We start from the raw sequence: 6,772 nt of genomic DNA, 5'->3' as shown, positions 1-6,772 counted from the left end.
TCTCTTGGGGTGCTAACTTTCCGTTCCCAGCAGAGGGCGCTCTAGCCATCGCGGGGGCTTCCCGGAGGAGGTGCCAATCACTCCGGAATCTGGTACTCGCTGGCAAGGGGCCTTGAATGCCTGAGAGGTTAAACTGGATCCTATGGCGGTGGCAGTGGTGGTGGTTGGTGGCGGTGGCGGCGGCGGTGGAGGCGGACGCGGGGTGGGAGAGCTGCCTGAGCCCCTAGGGGAAAGTCATAATCAAACCTAGATTTTTTTGTCTAATTTCTTTTAATATTATTTTTATTTCAAATATAATTCATGTGGATGGAAATACACATCAAACCTAATTAGAAAGATTAGAAATAAAAACTTTTAAATTTCCTCTTATTTCTCAACCCTCCGACTCTGGGAAACAACTGCTTTTTAACAGTGTCCTTTGTCCCGTTAGTTTGCTTGATTTCATAACTGACTACTATACTCATATTTCTTTGGTTTATACTTTTTAACGGTATCGACTTCTGAGATGATTTTATTAACCACCCTTTCCCCCTTTCTCTTTCCAGTTTTTCTCTTTTTTATATTTATATTTCTAGTTTTTCAGTGATTACTGTTATCACTTAGAATAATCTTACGTGTTTCTTCTTTAGCTTGATCTGTTGATTCTCCCAGGTGTGAAATGAATAATTTCCTTTGACTTTTGCATCGGCAAGGTTTATAGCATTTTTTCTACCCTATTAGTTCAGGTTGCCATAGCTGCCCTGTAGTTTGATTCCTAACACTGAAAACCAAATGACTTGCACAGCATTAGGATTCTAGGAATACTTTCACTGTGGACCCCAGGATCTGGCTTGCCCGAGGGAGGTAGGAACAGAATTCCCAGCAGTAACCCTGTGCCTGTGAGGCCATGAGAACCCCCCGGGTCGATGGAACAGTGCACTGCCATTGGCCTGGTTGAACTAGACCAATACGGATGTATCTCAATTTAATGTTGAAATGTTTTAAAGTAAGATAATACTAATAAGGAAAACTGAGTGTAGAGTGTATGGAAACTTTTCCCATTCATCTTCACATTTTTTTCCTGTAAATATAAAAGCCATTCTAAAAACTAGAGTTTATTACAGAATAAATAAGGCACTGTTGGATAATCCATGCCTGAAACTGTCATGATCTGGCTGTCAGGATCACAAATGAGGTAAGAGTTGAGATTTGACTGTAATTACTGCTCAGAGGAAATCATTGTTTTAGTGGGAAGACCGTCCACTATGGGATGTTCTGGTCCCAGGGCAGACCCATGACCCAGCTAAGACCCAGTGAACTGAGCCATTCTGGCCCATTTGGACCATGGAATCCCCGACACCTGGGCAAGAAAGGGGGAGTTATTAGTGTCATTTCACCTGGTGTGGAGATAAAAGGACAGTAATAGCTAATACTTTACGAGGTGATGCTTCGGGCCAGGAGCTGTTCTAAATGCTTTACTTGTATTTGCCTATATTCGTTTATGTGCTTAAATTCTCACACCAAGTCTATGAGGCCAATACCTCATTATTATCCTTATCTTACAGATGAGAAAATTGGCACAGAGAAATTAAATAACTTGTCTAAGGTTAGTAAGTATTGGCTTTGGAACCCAGCCAAGGGCTGGGGATGTGGCTCAGTCGTAGAATATTTGTCTAGCAAGGCCCTGGGTTCAATCCCCAACACCACAAGAAAAGATAGAACCCAGCCAATCCCTCTGTCCAGTCCCTCTCTCTCTTGATATAGTACTCTAAATCTTCTAGTCATAAGAAATAATCAAAGGAAGTATTTTCCCAGATTTTAGCCCAGTGCCATTCACCCAGTTGTCAGCTATTTGTTCTGATGACTCATGACAGCATCTGTGCTGCATCCCTAGGTCCCAGGCATGGTGGTGCATGCCTGTAATCCAAGCACTGGAGAGGCTGAGGCAGGAGGATCACAAATTCAAAATCACCTGTGCTACATAGAGTTCTAGGCCGGTCTGACTACAGAGCGAGACCCTGTCTCAAAAAAAACCAAAAACAAACACACAACCTCTATTATATCAAAGTTATATCCCCCCTTGTAATTCCTAGCATTATTCACTTATGCATGCTTCCTCTCTCTCTCTCTCTCTCTCTCTCTCTCTCTCGCTCTTGGGGTTAGGGTTTTTTTGCTTTTTTAATCTCTTTTATTGTTGTCGTTACATTTTCTGTTTCATTATCTTCTGTTCTTACCTTTCTCATTTACTTCTTCTACTTCCTTTGGTTTACTCTTGTTATTTTAATTCTTTCTTGACCTGAGTGAAATATCAGCTTGTTTAGAAAACTCCTTCTCATTTATAATTAATTATCTTAATGCTATAGATTCTTCTCTAAGTACTTCTTCAGCTATCCTATAAGCCTCGAACAATAATGGAAATGCTCTTATTGTCATTCAACTATAAATATTTTATAATTTTCAACATAATTTACTTTATAATCCCTGGATAATTTAGAAGTTTGTGTGTGTTTAACTTTCAGATAAATTTTTAAATTTAAATTTTAAAATTTAATAATGATTAGATAAAAAGGGTCTATATATATAATGTTGATTTTTAAGAAGTATGTAAGATTTTTCAGAAGTATTTGTGATTCGATATATTGTCAGTCATTGTTACTGTTTGTTGCGTGCTTGGAAAATAATGTAAACTATCAGTTTCATGTTGTAAGCTTTTCTTGCTCTCTATATTAACTTGAGCTTTATATTATGTTTTTCAAATTTGCAGTAATCAACAGTAACTTGAATCTATAGTAATCAGTGTTCAATACAGAAAAAAGAAACAATTCCAGGTATTCTAAGCAGAATGGGATTTAATAGAGGGCACTGAGTATTTCCAAAAGCAGGAGTGAACACTGAGGTGCAGAAGTGGACTCTGGGCGAGGCCTGTGGAAGCTGCTGCTGAAATTATGCTTAAAATACACGGTGGTGGTGACAACACAAAGGTACAGACACGCGCCACTACTCCACACACAACCCTGAGGACCAGACCTTGATGCTAAAAATCGGATGCTCTGGATTGTGCTAGGGACCAGTAACAACCTAAGGAAAATAACAGCGGTCTCCCCGCACATCTGCCCTTCAGATCTTGGCCAGGGGCACTAAGTGGGGGAAGCGAATCCACAGCTACAACCTTGAGTCTCTGGGAACCTGGGAAATAGCTTCCACTACCCCTCCTCACTGGAGGATGGCGAATGGATGTGAGTGAGACACTCTTCGGTAGTCTCTGGTATTATAAACTATTTTCCATCTACTTGAACTATCAATTCTCAGTGGTATGTTTTTATTTTTTGTAATTGCTCTATTTATTAATACATACATCACAAATGTTCACAATGTCAATGCATTTTGTTGCCATGCTAGACAGAGGTATTATTTTTGAAGGTCTCTAAAAAATATTTGAACTTTCTCCCCAATTCATACTCATTTTTAAATTGATCTAATGAGGTCTTCAAGTCTGTCATGTCAATGCCACACACACACACACACACACACACACACATACAAAAGACAGAAAGAAGCAAAATAACACAATAGCAGTTTACTAGGGAAGACCAAAAATAATATCATGGCCTTCGTGGCCAACACAGGTTTGTAACAGGATTATACAGGGTTCAACTGAGAGGCAGAGATGCACCAAACTGTTTTTATATAACCTGGGCACAGAACAATAATGAGAAAGGAGGCCTCCTAATCCTCAACAACAATTTCCATCACACATGATGTGCGCTTTTGTCCCTCATGAACAATTACTGATATGTTTCTTTACGTGTCCTCGGCTGCCTAAAGAAGGTAAGAAAGAGCCTTTGAAGAGAAAACCAAACCAAATGCAATTAGGCCAAAAGAAATGTAAGTATCTTCCGCTTAGCTATGTAAAGGTGTGAGGCATTTATCCACCACAAGGGGGGCAAACAGGAGGACGCCATACCACATGAAGAGCGCAGGGACTAGTGACAGTGTGATAACCTGTCACCTACTTTAGCTGCAGTTGGACCCAGGACACTGCAGGAGCTGGCACACGCACAACCCCGGGGAACCTGGCTACCCTTTGGCACAATTCAGCTTCCCAAGATGGCACAGGGTGTGGGCTGAAAGGTGGGGCAGAGACTGGGTAGAAGTGTATCTTGCGTACGAAGTGGGGGTGGGTACTGGGAGCAGGGCTATTATGCACTGTGCTCACACACTGTGTGGAAGTCTTTTCAGAGATCTCTGCGGTTCCTTTCTAAGACAGGCCTCTTTTTTTCCATCATTCTTGAAAGACATCTTACACCATTGATTCCCATGTCTCTGAATCTGGACCCTTTTAGTTAACTTTGGTGGCAGCCATAGTCAGATTGTGTAGATTCTGGACATTATAACTGTTTTTGTGCATGCATAACCTGGTGGGGGAGGGCCATGCTCCAGGAAGTAGAGCCTGGTCCTCCAGTTGGTGTAGTTCAGCTCAGGCTGCTCACATGTGGCCCACTGCTGGCTCCTTGCCCTTGTAGTTCTGCATGGCATCCATGTAAGTCCTGAGCAGGGTGCCCTTGATCTCATGATGGAACACAAGCCCTGAAATGCCAGCTTTGAGCTCAGCCAGGGACTCCAGGGACAGGAATGGCGCATACAGGTTTAGCTACCACGGCACATAGCCAAGCACCCAAGCAGGCCAAATACAACAGTGATGCCAATTCTGATGAGCACGGAAGGAACATTTGTGGAGTTTTCAGCAATAAGGGAGACATAGGTGCCCAGGGTAAGTTTCCCCCAGATTACAACAGCCAACCAAATCAGTCCAGTGATTCAGAAGCTGGAGGAGTGAATGAGGAGGATTTTGAGACAGGTTATCACAGGCTTGGTCTCTTTTCTCCTCAATGCTGCCACTCTGCAGAGCTCCAGCCATGGTGGCAGGCATTCAGGGGTGTGCTTTTAAATCTCACATTATGATTGTCGACTTGTCCATTTTTTTCCTTTATGTCTATAAATTCATGCTTTATATATCTCAAAGCACCTTTTTAGAAGCGTTCAAACTCATAAATTACTATATCTTTTTTTGTAAATTGTCATTTTCTTCTGCCAAATATTACTTTTCCTTCTTGTTCCTGTTCTTTAATTTTAGTTTTTATGATGTGAACATTGGCACACTGTTTCCTTTTGGTCAGTATTTACCTTATATAAATGTTGTCCTTTTATTTTTGAGCTATTATGTATAATTTTGCTTCTCACTGGGTCTCTGGTAAATGGCATATACTGTAGACAGATGTTAGAAATCCAACCAGAGCCTCTCACCCTTCCATCTGTGTGTGTAGCCGATTCCTATTGTGACCACTGATGTACCTGGGCATGTTTTGCCATTAGTTTTCACACTTTCTTCTTATGGCAAATTTTCTCCCCTTCCTTTGTGCTCCTTTTTACCTTCTTCAGATCTATCGATTTATACCAATCCCCTTTATTTGGGGGACCAAGTTGTAAGTTATGTTTCCTTATTTTTAATTTTAACAGTTACCCTTACCTTTATAACCTATGTATTTTTAATCTATATTTCTCCAAGAAAGTTAAAATTGTCATTTTTGTTCTTCTCGTAAGACAATTCCCTTAGCATGCTTTCATTTCCTATCCTCCAGACATTCACTGTACCCCTTTGTTATTTCAGTTTTGCCTTTTTCCTTTGTTTTAGCTGACATTGAATTATCCTTTAATTTTTGGCAGTTAATATTTATTTTGTTTATCACCAGGATTTATCTCTTATTTTGCTCTCAATTGCTTCTTGCATTAATCTCCTTCCATGGAAAAGGCAAAGCTAGAGATAGTGTGTGTGGGAGGCTACAGACCTGATCCAAGTATCAGGTAGTTTCTTTAGTAAATATTTAGCGAACATTTACTCTGAGTCTGGACTTTTTTATATATTGTCTCATTTAATCTTCATATCAACGCGCTAAGGTCCACATCACAGTTCGCTTTCTGCAGAGGAGGAAAGCTGAGGTTCAAATAGGTGACTTGCCTGGGTTCAGGCTGCTGGGGAGAAGCAGAGCTAATGTCCAACCTCAAGTCCAACTCCATTCCAAGTCTCTGCTCTTGACTTTATTCCCATAAAAGCAGAAACCAGACAGACCCTGTGTCTTAGTCATCTCTCCCTGTCCAGGATAAAGTACCTGACATACACAAGTTAAAGGAGGAAAGGTTTATTTCAGCTCATGGTTTTAGAGGTTTCAGTCCACGGTTAGCTGACTCCAGGTAGAAACATCATGGCAGAAGGGCCTGGCAGAGGAAATCGGCTTGCTTCATGCCAGATGGGAAGCAGAGAGCAGGGGAAGAGCCAGGGGGAAAAGGAGGAGCCAGAGACAAAAGTTCACCCCCAGGGACCTGCATCCTCCTATCACTCTTCTTCCCTCCTACTTGCACATTCGGCTATAGACTCATTAATAGATGAATCCATTAGTGAAACTAGTGACCCTATGATCTAATCACCTTCCAAAAGCCCCACTGCTGAGCACATGAGACTTTGAGGGGAACTTTTTTATCTAAACCATAGTATCTTTTGGGCTACTCTATTCATAGTGCCTAAGTGGTGACTATCATTCAGCAAATACACACACACACACACACACACACACACACAGAGGCAGAAAGGTAGGGAACAATGGCAAAGCCTCATGGAACCCAAGGAAAGTGTTTTCCCTAATAAATCACTTATTTTGAAATAATTTTAGGCTCACAAAATGTTTGCAAATATGTATAAGAAGTTCCATATACCCCTTACATACCTTTCCCCATTGCT

General features: G+C 41.2%; 1 pseudogene; it reads right to left on the bottom strand.

Moving 5' to 3' along the window:
- Positions 1 to 4,301: 4,301 nt before the first annotated feature.
- Positions 4,302 to 5,339, bottom strand: LOC101706137 (tetraspanin-7 pseudogene; annotated as a pseudogene).
- Between the last annotated feature and the right edge of the window lie 1,433 nt (positions 5,340 to 6,772).

Source organism: Heterocephalus glaber, unplaced genomic scaffold, assembly GCF_053883595.1.
Source record: "Heterocephalus glaber isolate CG9 unplaced genomic scaffold, H.glaber_assembly_v1.0 deba00001452, whole genome shotgun sequence".
NCBI lineage: Eukaryota > Metazoa > Chordata > Mammalia > Rodentia > Bathyergidae > Heterocephalus > Heterocephalus glaber.
This window is presented reverse-complemented; position numbering and strand designations above follow the sequence as displayed.